The sequence below is a fragment of the Momordica charantia genome (assembly GCF_013281855.1).
Source record: "Momordica charantia cultivar OHB3-1 chromosome 2 unlocalized genomic scaffold, Mcharantia_2.0 BLBB01000002.1, whole genome shotgun sequence".
In the NCBI taxonomy this organism is placed as follows: Eukaryota; Viridiplantae; Streptophyta; class Magnoliopsida; order Cucurbitales; family Cucurbitaceae; genus Momordica; species Momordica charantia.
In genome coordinates, this window is record NW_028275160.1 from 18,994,745 (window position 1) to 19,009,159 (window position 14,415).

At 46.7% G+C, this 14,415-nt stretch overlaps 1 non-coding gene across 1 annotated transcript; it reads left to right on the forward strand.

The window, feature by feature from the left end:
- The first annotated feature begins 4,212 nt into the window (after positions 1-4,212).
- On the forward strand, positions 4,213-4,319 carry LOC148212983 (small nucleolar RNA R71). The gene has a single exon (XR_015789510.1). It is a non-coding gene; the product is annotated as a small nucleolar RNA R71 (small nucleolar RNA).
- The last annotated feature ends 10,096 nt before the right edge of the window (positions 4,320-14,415 follow it).

Here is a 14,415-nt window from a genome sequence, read left to right on the forward strand (position 1 = left end):
TTTTATCTCCCTATTAGATATTTCGGCTAACCCATTCGACTGAGGATGATATGCTGTTGCAACCCTATGACGCACATTGTATTTAGTCAGCAACTTTTGCATAGACCCATTCACAAAATGAGCCCCCCCATCGCTTATCAGACAACGCGGGGTTCCATAACGCGTAAAAATGTGCTTTTGCAGAAAACGAATGACAACTTTGGAGTCATTGGTAGCAGTTGCAATGGCTTCTATCCATTTCGAAACATAATCTACTGCTAACAATATATAAAGCTTACCATTAGAAGATGGAAATGGACCCATAAAATCTATACCCCACACATCAAATATTTCAATCTCCAGGATCGGGGTTTGAGGCATTTCGTGGCGTTTAGATATATTACCTGTCCGTTGGCATTTGTCACAAACCTGGGCAAACTTATGTGCATCTTTGAACAGAGTGGGCCAAAAGAACCCACTTTGCAAAACTTTGGCTGCGGTTTTGTGTCCTGCAAAATGTCCTCCATATGGAGACATATGACAAGCGTCTAATATCGCCTCGTGCTCTTCTTCTGCGACACACCTGCGTAAGATATTGTCAGGTCCTAGCTTATATAAAAAAGGCTCATCCCAACGATAACATCGAACTTCATTTAGAAATTTCTTTACCTGTTGCTTGTTGAACTCATAAGGAACTATTCGACTTACCAAATAATTTGCTACATCGGCATACCACGGAACTGAATCAACTCGCAAGAGTTGCTCGTCAATAAACTGTTCACGTATAACAGTTCCATCATCACAGAGCGGGGATTCCAATCTAGACAGGTGATCAGCAACTTGGTTTTCAGTACCCTTCCTGTCCCTAACTTCAATATCAAACTCTTGAAGTAACAAAATCCACCGTATCAAACTTGGTTTAGATCTTTTTTAGCAAATAAATATTTTAAAGCAGAATGGTCAGTAAAAACAATGACTTTTGTGCTTATCAAGTAAGACCTAAACTTATCAAAGGCGAACACAACTGCTAACAGTTCCTTTTCAGTAGTAGTGTAATTGAGTTGTGCACCGGTCAGAGTCTTACTAGCATAATACACAGGATGCAAGATCCTGTTTTTACGTTGTCCTAACATAGCTTCTATTGCATAATCACTGGCATCACACATGAGCTCAAAAGGTAAATCCCAATTAGGTTCGATAATTATAGGAGCTGAACTTAGAGCAACTTTCAACATTTCAAATGATTTTAAACAGTCATCATCAAAAACAAATGGTCTATCATGTTCTAACAATTGACACAAGGGTTTAGAAATTTTAGCAAAGTCTTTTATAAAGCGGCGGTAAAATCCCCCATGCCCTAAAAAACTTCTAATCCCTTTGACATTTGTAGGAGGAGGTAGCTTTGAAATGATGTCTATCTTAGCGTGGTCTACCTCTATTCCTTGCTTGGAAATTTTGTGACCCAAAACAATACCCTCTTGTACCATGAAATGACACTTCTCCCAATTTAGGACTAGGTTTGTTTGTTCACATCTCTCCAATACTCTCTCCAAATTAACTAAACAAGCGTCGAAAGAATTTCCAAAAACAGAAAAGTCATCCATAAAAACTTCTAGAATATTTTCTACCATGTCAGAGAAGATGGCCATCATACACCTCTGAAAAGTCGCAGCTGCATTGCATAGTCCAAAGGGCATTCGCCTAAAAGCGAACGTACCATACGGACACGTAAATTTTGTCTTCTCTTGGTCTTCTGGAGCAATAGTAATTTGATTATAACCCGAATATCCATCTAAAAAACAATAGAAATCCTTACCCGCCAGACGGTCGAGCATCTGGTCAATAAACGGGAGAGGAAAATGGTCTTTCTTTGTTACCTTGTTGAGTTTGCGATAATCAATGCAAACTCTCCACCCGCTCACAGTTCGGGTTGAGATGAGCTCATTCTCCTCGTTGGCCACCACGGTTATACCCCCTTTCTTTGGTACACACTGTACTGAGCTTACCCAGCTGCTGTCGGATATTGGGTATATAACACCGGCGTCAAGCCATTTAAGAATTTCTTTCCTTACAACCTCTTTCATCTTCGGGTTCAACCGCCTTTGACTCTTAATAGAGTTCTTAGCATCTTCTTCCAATAGAATTTTGTGCATGCAAAAGGCCGGGCTTATCCCTCGGATATCTGCTATCGTCCATCCAATGGCCTTTTTGTGCTTCTCCAAAATCTGCAATAAAGAATATTCATTAGTAGGTGATAAATTGGAAGCTATAATAACTGGTAAAGTGTCGTTATCCCCTAGATACGCATATTTCAAATGCGACGGCAATGGCTTCTGCTCCAACGTGGGTGGTTCCACTATGGACGGAAGTAACGACTTGCATTCTTCTTTTTGTATTTTTTCAATAGGATTAGCCACATCTTCTGGTCCTTCTGCTATCTTATCAAGCTTTTCTTCAATCTCTGTAACTAATAAGTCATAAAACTCATCAAACATAATGGGATTCAAGTTATTTATAGCAGAGCACTCTTCAAAGTCTCCTGGTAATTTCATGGCGTATAGAACGTTAAATTTAACTTCTTCATTATTTACCCTCATTGTAATTTCTCCCTTCCTCACATTAAAAACTGTATCCCCAGTGGCTAGAAATGGTCTTCCCAAAATAATGGGAACGTCTAAGTCTGCCTCGCAATCTAGAATGATAAAGTCCGCAGGGAAAATGAACTTGTCCACCTGGACTAAAACATCTTCTATCTTTCCCTCAGGTCTTATGATAGATCTATCTGCTAGTTGGAGGGTAACCGTAGTAGGTCTAGCTTCTCCTATGCCTAAAGATTTGAAAACTGATAATGGCATAAGATTAATGCTAGCGCCTAGATCACATAATGCCCTACCTAAGTTTTTTCCTCCTATGGAACATGGAATGGTAAAACTGCCAGGATCATTACATTTCATGGGTAGCGGGCTGCCTACAGCTTCACTACTACATTTTGTCATGGCTACCAGTTCATGCTCTCCTATTTTTTTCTTCCTAGAAACTATATCTTTCAAAAACTTAGCATAATTTGGCATCTGTTCTAGAGCATCTACTAATGGTATATTTATATGCAGTTGTTTTAAAATATCTAAAAATTTTCTAAACTGGGAATCATTATTTTTCTTAACTAATCTTTGTGGAAACGGGGGAGTAGGGGTAAAAGAAGGTTGTACCTGTGGAGGAACACTCGGGGTGTCCTCATTACCTTTTCTAATATTTTCTTTTTCTGGTGTTGTTGGATTTTCTGGTATCTTTACAATTGATTCAGTGGACGGAATCTGTACATCTGTTGTTGGCATTGTTGGTCCATCATATGCCAGTCCACTCCTGAGGGTGACAGCTTTGCACTGTTCTTTCCCTTCTCGTTTTGGTAATTCAGTATGGCCTGGAAAAGAACCTTGTGGTCTATTCTTCAATTCATTGGCGAGCTGTCCCAATTGGGTCTCGAAATTCCTCATTGATGCCGCTTGGGATTGTATCACTGCGTCGGTTCGGGCCATGTACTCCTTCATCATATTCTCAAGATTTGAGTTGTTATTTTGAACTGGTGGAGTCTGTGTTCTCTGATTGTACTGCTGTTACGGTGGTGGGATGTATTGCTGTGTAGGTGGAACATAGGGCTGCTTGTTCTGTTGGCTCTGCCCTTGATTAAAACTGCTCGAACCTCCTTGTCCTCCCCATGAGAAATTAGGGTGGTGCCTCCAACCTGGGTTGTAGGTGTTCGAATATGGGTTAAAGTTCCTATTGTTCCCATGTCCTACATAAAAAACGGAAGCAGGGTTATGTGGACAATTATCATAAATATGGTTTTCACTGCAAAATGAACAAATGAGATCGTTGACTTGGCAAACAGGGGCAGGAGTGCAATAATCCGACTGCACAGGTTGTATCGGCGTGGCTAATGGATTTTTTATTCCCAATGCCATCTCTTTTAGCCTCTGGTTCATTGTAACCATCTCTTTTTGCATCGAGGTCGCAATGTCCAGAGCCAAAACTCCAGCTGGATCTTGCTTCTTTGGTGCTGCCCTAGATCTTTGCGAACACCATAGTTCGTTGTGTGAAGCTAAGTCATTTAGGATGTCAACTATCTCGTTGAATGTCTTCTTTGTAAAGGCTCCGTTGGCAGCATTGTTTAGCATCATCTTAGTAGGATGATCTAAACCTCTAAAGAAATGTTCTATCTGGATGCATGCCGGCAAGCCATGGTTCAGACATTTCCTGATTAGTTCTTTAAATCTCTCCCACGCCTCGTGAACAGGTTCACGATCATACTGTCTAAAGGAGATGATCTCCTCTCTGATATCATCGTGGCGAGTAGGTGGGAAGAATTTTGTTAAGAACTTCTCCACTAACGACCCCCATGTGATGATGGATCCCGGTGGAAATGCATTGAGCCATGCTCTAGCTTGGTCCTTGAAAGAAAATGGAAAAAGCGTTAGTCTCAGAGCATCGTCTGTTATACCAGGTAATTGAAATGCATTTGCAATTTGAATGAATGATTTCAGATGATCATGTGGATCCTCATGTTCCTGCCCTCCAAAATGTCCAATTGTCTGCAACATTTGGAACATCATTGGTTTAAGCTCAAAGTTTGCGTGGGCTGGAATAGGGTTGACTATTCCTGAATCAAAGTTCTGAAAAGCCGTGGCGGCATATTCTCGCATTGCCACGTCTCTGTTGTCCGCCATCTGGATATGGTTGAATTCATCATTTCTTGCATGATCCCTCATATTACCGTTAACAGCAGGTGGATCAACCGGATCACGAGGTGGAATATCTGCCATTGATGTGCTCGTACTCTCTACCTCACTTTCAGGACTGATTTCACCTTCTCTCTCTTTTTGCTTTTCTAGTTGTTTTTGAAGTCTTTGCTCCTTTCGAGTTTTTCGAAGGGTCCACTCAATCTCAGGGTTAAGGGGTAGAAGAAAAGATCTTGTGCTCATGCACTTTAACTTACCCTTGTGAGATAAACGACCAAAAATATAGAACAAAAACGGTGGATGGAAATTACACCCAACAACAATTCACAAAAATAAAAACTAAAAGAATTTGAAAATAATTTTAAAACTAAAGTCCCCGGCAACGGCGCCAAAAACTTGACTGGGCGTTTATGCTGAACGCACGCACTAAGCGTGGTAACAATTATATAGATGCAAGCACACACCTGTCAGAGTAATATAAAATGGATGGAGTATCCAAGTATCGATCCTCAAGGACTTCTAAATAATTTCCAAACTCTGAAGTTTTAAAGAATAGTGAATGTTGAAATGAGTGATTCTTGTAAAATGGGAAGTGGTCACAAATAATGGTTTTGGATTTGGGATTTGGACTTATAATAATAAAACCTAGCCCGATTTACTTCAAGTTAGCCAACAAAGAATCAAGGACATGCTAAGGATAATATGCATTTTACTTTAGAAACCAACGACTACGCTTCTCACTTGACTTATGTCTAAGCAAGTTCAAAGTCCTAAGACATTCCCTAATATGTCTATTATGAGAGATATCTTAGTTTTAGGATGGAAATAGTCGCAACCTCGGGTTAAGGTCCTATGTCTAGGCTACTTAAGCGGAACCCTTATGTCTAAGGCGCTCCTCTCCTCGGTTTAACCACTTAACAATGCAAATAAGCAACCTTTTCAGTATTGACTTGTTAAGACTTACAGTGGCCTTCTCTAAATCCTAACTTTTTGGGAAAACATGTTGAGCAATGAATGGAAAGCAAAAACACTACTTCTTAGCAACCCTTTTTAGACATAAAAGGCTAACTATCCATAACCGGGCTAGAGACGGGAATTTAGAAAGACATATTGAAGAAAATACAGCAAGTAAAATGGTTGAATGTGAAATGCATGTGTGAAAAACAAAAGTTAACTAACGGAGAGTTTTTATCGGGATTGAGAGCTTCGCCCTTCTCTTTCAAGCAAGGGGGAGTGTCACGTGCTCTTTCCTCCAAAAACACAACTCTCTTAACTAAAAATAAAGTAAAGGCAAAGGGAAGATAAGCAAAGTGCTAGATTTTTATATATTTGAATAAGTAGTAAATAACTAAGTACAAATGGAAACAAAACAAAGCTCAATAAAAGAATGTAAAGTACTCGGGATTTAAAAACCAAAAGCAACTAATGAAAGCAACTCAAAAGTACTTAGAAAGCAACAAAGAAACACTAAAAATGATCAAGAGAAGGATGCAAGGCTTGATGATTTTGGTGGAGAAGTTGCTGGAATTTATAGCTGTGCAGAATTGGTTAGGTAGGTCCTAAAACGATGGTGAATCACCCATTTCCAACTCTTTTGACTGACCAAATCGTGCTCAAACTGATAGTGGAACACTTCTTCTACACGTATGCATCGGTTGGAACCACCAAAACGCATTGGAAGACGCGTTTCATTAAGGGCAAAGTTGGAAGAAAACCAGTTTTTCTGCAGGCTTCCCAGGCGCCTGGCGCCTCCCATGTAGGTTTTTCCGTCTTTTTGCTTCTTTTGATTAATTTGCACTCCCAAATGGTCCTAAAATGTCATAAATACAATATAAGCCAACCACAAACCATAATATATGAATTTTGCATGAATTGGAACTCAAACGATCGAGAAAAATCCGAAACAAAAGTTGAAACATTGTAAAAACAGCATCTAAAACCTTCTTTTTACGCATGTAAACAGGCGTAATCAATAGCTAAGAAGCCTGGTCGGTTCTATATGTGCGCAAGGAAAGGCACATGCGGTATAGTTAAGGGGCCGACCTCCATCAAGGGATGGGTGAGGAAGTGGTTCTACGCTTTTGGGGAATGGCTTGCAAAGGACGAGTCAGGTCGTTCCTTCTTTGACATTCCCACTAGGTTTGGGAACCTAGGTACGGAGTAGTTCTTACTTTTTTGTGATTTTCTTTCTTGTCATTCAGGTCTAACTCGGATTTTGTCTTTGTGCAGTTTCAATCCGACCAGTCCCCGAGCTTACACAAGCCTCCTTCGACACGTTGAAATATTACAAGGAGCATTTTCCGAGGGGTAGGAAGGTCGGAACCTTGGTGACCGACAAGCTGCTGCTTGAGTCCGGGCTGCTAGATTACAACCCTGTAGGTCGTTCCATTGAATCCTCAAGGCCGAACTCGGAATTAGGTATGCCGAGCTTGCTACCCCCTCCTTTTCCTCTAACTTTGTGCTGATTTCTTTCCTTTGTTTTGCAGCCATGGTTTGCGGGTTTGCGAGTAACGTGAAACGCAAGTCCAATGGCCGAGCCCATGCTCTTGAGGCCGCCCAGAGTTCAAAACCTGCCACTCCTACCGTGGTAGGGCCAGCCTCCGAAGATCCAGCCCCAGTGATCGAGCTGGAGTCTTCTGGGGGTCCTTCGAGGGAGAAGCGCCCCAGGGATCAGACCGAGGCGGTGGACGTCTCGCCCTTGGGCGAGGAGGTGAGGGAGGAAGTCCCTCTGAAGCGAAGGAGGAAGAAGAAGAAGACCACCTCCCCCTTGGAGGTCGGAGCTCGTGGGGTCTTGTCTGCGAGCTTCGCAGATCGGATGGACGATCCTGAAGCCAGGATGGGCGGGACGTCCGACGTGACGGTACGGTTCAGAGTTGAGCCGTCAAGTTCTGGGGTGAGGGACCAGGTGTCCCGCATCTCGGCTGCAAGTTTGGACCGCTGCCTAAGGAGGGCGTCCAAATTTGTAAGTGACCCAGGGTCCGTTGTACAGAGGACCATCGACTACGCCGCCGAGGTAAGACTGGTGTCTCCATTTTTTCTCAATTTACCTAACAGGTAGCTCAGTCTAATTTTCTTCTTGGTGTTTTCCTCAGGCGTTTGTTGCTTCCATTCAATCGGCTCTGGCTGTAAAGGCCGAGCTGGATGGGAGGGAAGTTCTGGCAGCGAGGGAGAAAGAGGAGTTCTCTGCTGCCTTGGAGGCTGCTTCCTCCACCATGAAGGATGAGCTGCTGAAGGCTCACTCTAAGGTGGAAATTTTGAAGGCCGAGGTGGAGAGCAAGGCCGAGCTGCTGAAGAAAGAAGAGGACAGACGCAAGGCCCAGCTCCGAGCTACCCATGCTATCACCAAGGGCTTGGAGAAGGAGAAGTTCCAACTCCTCAAGGAGAAGGACGACATGCTCCAGACGCTTGAAGCGAAGGAGGAGGAGCTGAAGCATGCGACTGCCGAGCTGGAGACAGTGAAGGAGCGTCTCAGTAATGGAGCCCTATTGGAGGAGTCGTTTAGGCAACATCCTGACTTCGATGGATTTGCCAAAGACTTCTCTGACGCGGGCATCAAGTTTCTCATGAAGGGCATTGCTTCCGACATGCCAGACCTTCAGATCGATCTCGGTGGTCTGAAGAAGAGGTATGCTGAGCAGTGGGCGTCTGGGCCTAGCGGCACCCCTGGCCCCCAAGCGTTGGTGGATAAGTATGTCAGAGATCTGGACTCTGACTACTCCGACCTCGAAGAGGATCAGGTCGGCACCACTCAAGAGGGCGCTCTTCAAGCAGGCTCTTAGGCGACCACCCTTCAAGAGGCTTTTCGCTGTCTTTCTTCTCTTATCTTTTTTTTTTGTTTGTAAGTGTCAGGGCAGAGCTGCAAGGTCTATAAGCCTTGGCTCTGCTCTCCATTCAATAAAGAAGCTCCCATTTGTTTTTACTTTGTTGCCTTCCTTTCTTTGCTTTTTCTTTAAGCTAAAGCCAATGTCACCTCGCACCTCGTACTTTTGAGGTCGCGCCTTCAAAAATACTTGAAATTTTGAATTCGAATCTCTGTCTAGTATTCAATACATTGTACCAACTCTGGATTTTTTAACATTGCACCCTCAACTTAAAAAACGTTAAAAGGCTAAAATCCTAAGTCCGTAGCTGTTCTTCATATCGCACCTCGTACCCTCAAGTTCAAAGGCTTGACCATTATGAACTTTTCACATCGTCCCTTCACCTTGAAGGTTTGAATTTTAAGTTCATCAGTGGTTTTGGCATCGCACCTCGTACCCTTAGGTTTTGGAGGATTGAACTTTAACCGACTGCTGGAATGTGATCGTGTGGGAGTCCGTGGCCCCCATTTAATTTCTGGTCGAACTCGGAATCATGAAATTAAATCATCACATTTCCGATTGAAACAGTTTTTACAGATCCATTGAGAACCATTTCGGCATTTCAAGGATAATAACGCTTCAGGTGCTCCGCGTTCAATGGATGCGCGAGGACGTCTCCTTTCAGATCGGCCAACATGTACGTCCCAGGTCGGATTATTCCCTTGACTTCAAACGGCCCCTCCCAGGTCGGGTCAAGGGCACCCACATGGGTTTGGACCCTCCTTAAGACCAGGTGTCCGACCTGGAAGGTCCAAGGTCGAACGCGGGCGTTGTAATGTCTGGCCATTCTGCCCTGATATTCCGCCAGGCGCAGCTGGGCCATTGCTCTTCTTTCTTCCAACAAGTCGAGGTTGAGGAGCAGCTCTTCCTCATTTGCTGTAGGCTCGTAATGCTCTACTCTGTCAGATGGCACGCCGATCTCAACCGGGACTACAGCTTCGGAGCCGAAGGCCAGGGAGAACGGGGTCTCACCCGTCGATTCTCTTTGGGTGGTCCGGTACGACCATAGAACCTCTGGTAGCTCCTCGGCCCACCTGCCTTTCTTGGAGTCCAGTCTAAGTTTGATGCCTCGCTTGATGATCTTGTTCACTGCCTCCACCTGTCCGTTTGCTTGCGGGTGTGCGGGGGACGAGCTAAGGTGACTTATGCCAAACTTGCTGCACAAGTCTTTGAACTTGGCGCTGTCAAACTGCTTCCCATTATCTGTCACAATGGCCTGCGGTATACCAAAGCGAAATATGATATTTGTCCATACGAAGGACGTGACTCTGGATTCCGTTATATGGGAGAGCGCCTCGGCCTCGGCCCACTTTGTGAAGTAATCCACAGCAACCACAGCGAACTTGGTCTGGCGTTTGTCCAAAGGGAAAGGACCAATGATATCTACCCCCCACTGCGCGAACGGCCATGGGGCCGAGATGGGGGTGAGCAGCTCGGGAGGTTGGTGGATTATATTTCCGTAGCGTTGGCAATTGTCGCAAGTTCTAACGAACTTCTTGGCGTCCTGGCTGAGGGTCGGCCAATAGTATCCTTGTCGGATCACTTTGGCTGACAGCGACCGGGCGCCTGAGTGATTGCCGCACACTCCTTCGTGGATTTCTCTGAGGACGTATAGGCCCTCTTCAGGGGTTAGGCATCTCAATAGAGGCAGGGAAAAGTCGCGTCGGTACAACGCTCCACTTCGGACCACGAACCGAGCTGCTTGCCTCGCCAACCTTCTGCGCTCCTTGGGGTCTTGCGGTGAATTGCCCCTAATAAAGTCCACAATTGGGTCCATCCATGAGGACTCTGGAGCGCCGATCTCCATCAGATCTGGCTCTGAGATCGAGGGTTTATCTAAGATCTCGACGGGGACCGACCTGGCCAGGTCGGTCTCGTACGCCGATGCTAACTTGGCCAAGGCGTCGGCATTAGAATTTTCTGTTCGGGGAACCCGGCTTACTTCGTAAGTTCGAAATTGGACGAGGTACGATCTGACCTTGCCCAAATACTTCTCCATTCGCGAGTCTTTGGCTTGGTACTCTTCCTTGATGTGGCTCACAACCAGCTGGGAGTCGCTGAAGACCTTAACACAAGAGGCCCCCAATGCTCTAGCGATTCGCAGACCGGCAATAAATGCTTCATACTCAGCCTCGTTGTTAGAAGTCCGGAAGCCGAATCGCAAGACATACTCAAATCGCTCGCCTCCTGGTCCGAGCAAGAGGACCCCGGCCCCGCACCCCTTCTCATTGGAGGATCCATCGACATAGATTGTCCACGGTAGGTCGGACTCACTCAGCTCGGAATGTGGTGTGAGCTCGGCTATGAAATCTGCCGCTGCTTGTCCTCTCAACGCAGTTCTGGGTTCGAACTGGATGTCGTACTCACTTAGCTCCATTGCCCACTTCATCAGGCGTCCAGAAGCTTCTGGCTTAAGGAAGATGTTTTTTAGGGGCAAGTTAGTGAGCACCACCACAGTATGGGCTTGGAAGTATGGTCTAAGCCGTCGGGCCAAGGTGACTAAAGCGAGAGCCAACTTTTCCATTTGAGGGTATCTGGTCTCGGCTTCGGTCATAGCCTTGCTTGTGTAGTAGACCGGGTTTTGCCGCGCTTCCTCTTGCCCGATTAGGGCCGAGCTGACGGCACTGTCAGACACTGCTAAGTACAACTGGAGCTTGTCCCCTGGCAGGGGTTTGGCGAGCAAAGGTGCCGAGCAGAGGTAACTTTTCAACTGCTGAAATGCTTGCTCGCACTCCGCTGTCCATTCAAACGGCCCTTTCTTTCGTAGGATTTTGAAGAAAGGAAGGCACTTATCTGTCGATCTTGAAACAAACCGGTTCAGGGCCGCAATCCTGCCATTGAGGCACTGAAGCTGCTTCAGCGTCTTAGGTGCCTCCATCTCGAGCACGGCTTTAATCTTTTCGGGGTTGGCCTCGATTCCCCGGTTGTTCACCATGAAGCCAAGGAATTTTCCCGAAGAAACTCCAAAGGCACAATTAGCTGGGTTGAGCTTCATTTGATATGTCCTCATAACCTCGAATGCTTCGGTCAGATCGGAGAGATGCGACTTAGACTGCTTGCTCTTGACAAGCATGTCGTCCACATACACTTCCATATTCCGGCCGATCTGCTTGGCGAACATTTTGTTCACCATTCTCTGGTAGGTCGCTCCTGCGTTCTTTAAACCGAAGGGCATGAGCTTGTAACAGTATAGTCATTGGTCCGTTATGAATGCGGTATGATCTTGATCTGGGACATGCATCTTGATTTGGTTGTACCCAGAGTAGGCGTCCATGAAGGTGAGTAGTTCGTGCCCGGCTGTGGCGTCCACGAGCTGGTCAATCCTCGGCAGTGGGAAGCAATCTTTTGGGCATGCCTTATTTAAGTTCGTAAAATCTACGCACATTCTCCACTTTCCGTTAGATTTTTTAACTAATACAACATTGGAGAGCCACTCGGGATACGAAATTTCTCTTATGTATTCAGCTTTCAAAAGTTTGCTGACTTCCTCAACAATTACATCACTCCGCTCCTTGTTTATAGGTCTTCTTTTTTGCTTTACAGGTCGGAATGACGGATCTATGCTGAGGCGATGCGTCATAATTTTCGGGTCAATGCCAGGCATGTCCTCATGGGACCACGCAAAGACATCCGAGTTGGATCTGAGGAAGTGGATTAGCTCCTCTCTGTCGATGGCCCCCAGCTTGGTTCCTATGCTTACTCGCTTCTCGGGACTAAGCAGAGGAACGAGCTCGAGCTCCTCAGTGGGTGCGGCAAACTCCCTCCTCGACAGGTCGGCCTCGAACTCGAGCGTCTCATCCCTACCGACGAGAGTTTCGAGGGCGCAGACCGATGAGCCTTTGAGTGCGGAGGCATAACACTCCCTCGAAGCGGTCTGTTCTCCTCGGACCGTGCCCACGCCATTGGGGGTGGAATACTTCAAAACTTGATGAAGTGTTGAGGGAACGGCCCGAAATGAGTGGATGATGGGTCTCCCAAAGATGGCGTTATAGGCCGATCTACCGTCAATTACCACGAACTCGGCAATTTGGGTGACCTGAGTTTGGTCCTGCCCGAGTGTGACCAGCAAGTCGATGCAACCCTCCGGGATGACCGATTCACCAGAGAACCCAACCAGCGGTGTCGGGCTTTTCTTCAATTGCGACCTCGTCCATCCCAGGGCGAGGTAGGTCGGTAAGGACAGGATGTTAGCAGATGCGCCTCCGTCTACCAGCACCCTCCTGACCACCACATGATCAATCAAGGGAGCGATCACAAGTGCATTATTGTGGGGCAGGTGCACCTCCTCTAAGTCTGTACTGTCGAACGTGATTGGGCAGGTCGGCCTCTGCTCCCTGATGATGCACACCTCGCGCCTGGCTGCACGAGCTAACTTCTTTCTTTTATGTCCGAACTGACCCCCGCTTGGCCCTTCGAAAATGGTATTGATGACCGCAGGTCGGTCAGTGCGCCGGGGCGGCGTCCTCGAACGCTTCCGCTGTTCCTTTTTCTCTACCGAGCTGGTCCTGGGCTTTCCCACAAATTTCTTGAAGTAGCCATCTTGAATTAGATCCTCAATTTGGCGCTTCAACTCCCAGCAGTCCGTCGTGTTGTGGTCGTGCTCCCGATGGAAGCGGCAGTACTTGTCCTTGCTGCGCCTCTCCGGGGCTCCCCGAAGGTTCTCAGGACGCTTCAGTAGTTTTTCCATTCCAGACTCCTCGATGTTCGTTAGGATCTCGGAAATTGGAATCGTGGTCGGGGTGAAGCGTTCGTAAGGTCGGCTCCTGGTAGGTCCGTTCTCCGCCCTTCGATACTCAGCTCGACCGCTCGAAAGGGATCCCTTGTCCTTGGACTTGGGATCTGCCTTTTCTATATCTTTTCCACTTCTGCCCCCGCCGATCTTTCGTTCTGGTCGGTCGGTTTTGGTTCGGAGGAGCTCCTGTCCATCGATGACTTTCTTCGCCTTCTGAAGCACCTCGGTGAAGGTGACCGGGGCCTCCTCTCCAAGTTTCACCGTGAGGGCTTCGTCGGCTAGACCGGTGAGAAAATAGCAAATGGCCGAGTCATCGGAGCAGTGTGCGACCTTCAATTGCTCCTCCTGGAATCTGGTGACATATTCTCGCAGCGTCTCACCCTCCTTCTGTCTGATGGTGGCGAGATGGGTCGCTGTCTTTTTGTCATAATGTCGAGAAGCGAACTGGGCGAGGAACTCCCTTCTCAGCTGAGAGTAGGTCGAGATCGACCTGGCTGGCAGTCTCCGATACCACAATCGCGCGCTGCCAGTAAGCGCAATCTGAAAGGCACGACATTTGATTGCGTCTGATGCTGCTTGAAAATCCATGAGGCCTTCAAAGACCTCAACATAATCCTTGGGGTCCTTCGACCCATCATAAGGCTTCACGGTAGGAGCTTTGAACTTCGGAGGGATCGGTGCTTCCAAAACGTCCGAGGTGAAGGGCGATTCTCCCAAATCGCCATCGTTCAGTGAACCTTCTTTCTGCTCACATTTGGCCTTTAAGGCCTCTACCTGAGCGTCGAGCTGGCCCCTCAGCTGGTCGAACTCCTCCCTTGTAATCACTCCTGCAGGAGTTGCTGGGTTGCGAGAGGACTCAGCCTGCTGGTTGGAGCTCCTGTGTGAGCGGGATGGTGACTGTCCTTTTCGGAGACATGAGCCTCTCTTTCTGTTGAGGTGTTCACGGAGGTCTCCTCTCTGGCGAGTGTGTCCCTCGCTCTCGTTATCTTCGGGATGTTCCTTCTCGACTGGGCCGAGGTGGGAACCCCTTTGCTCGCGTATGTCAATGCGCGTGATTCGATTTTCAGATCGGGACCCTGCGCCTGCTGCTAGTATCATCTCGTTATAC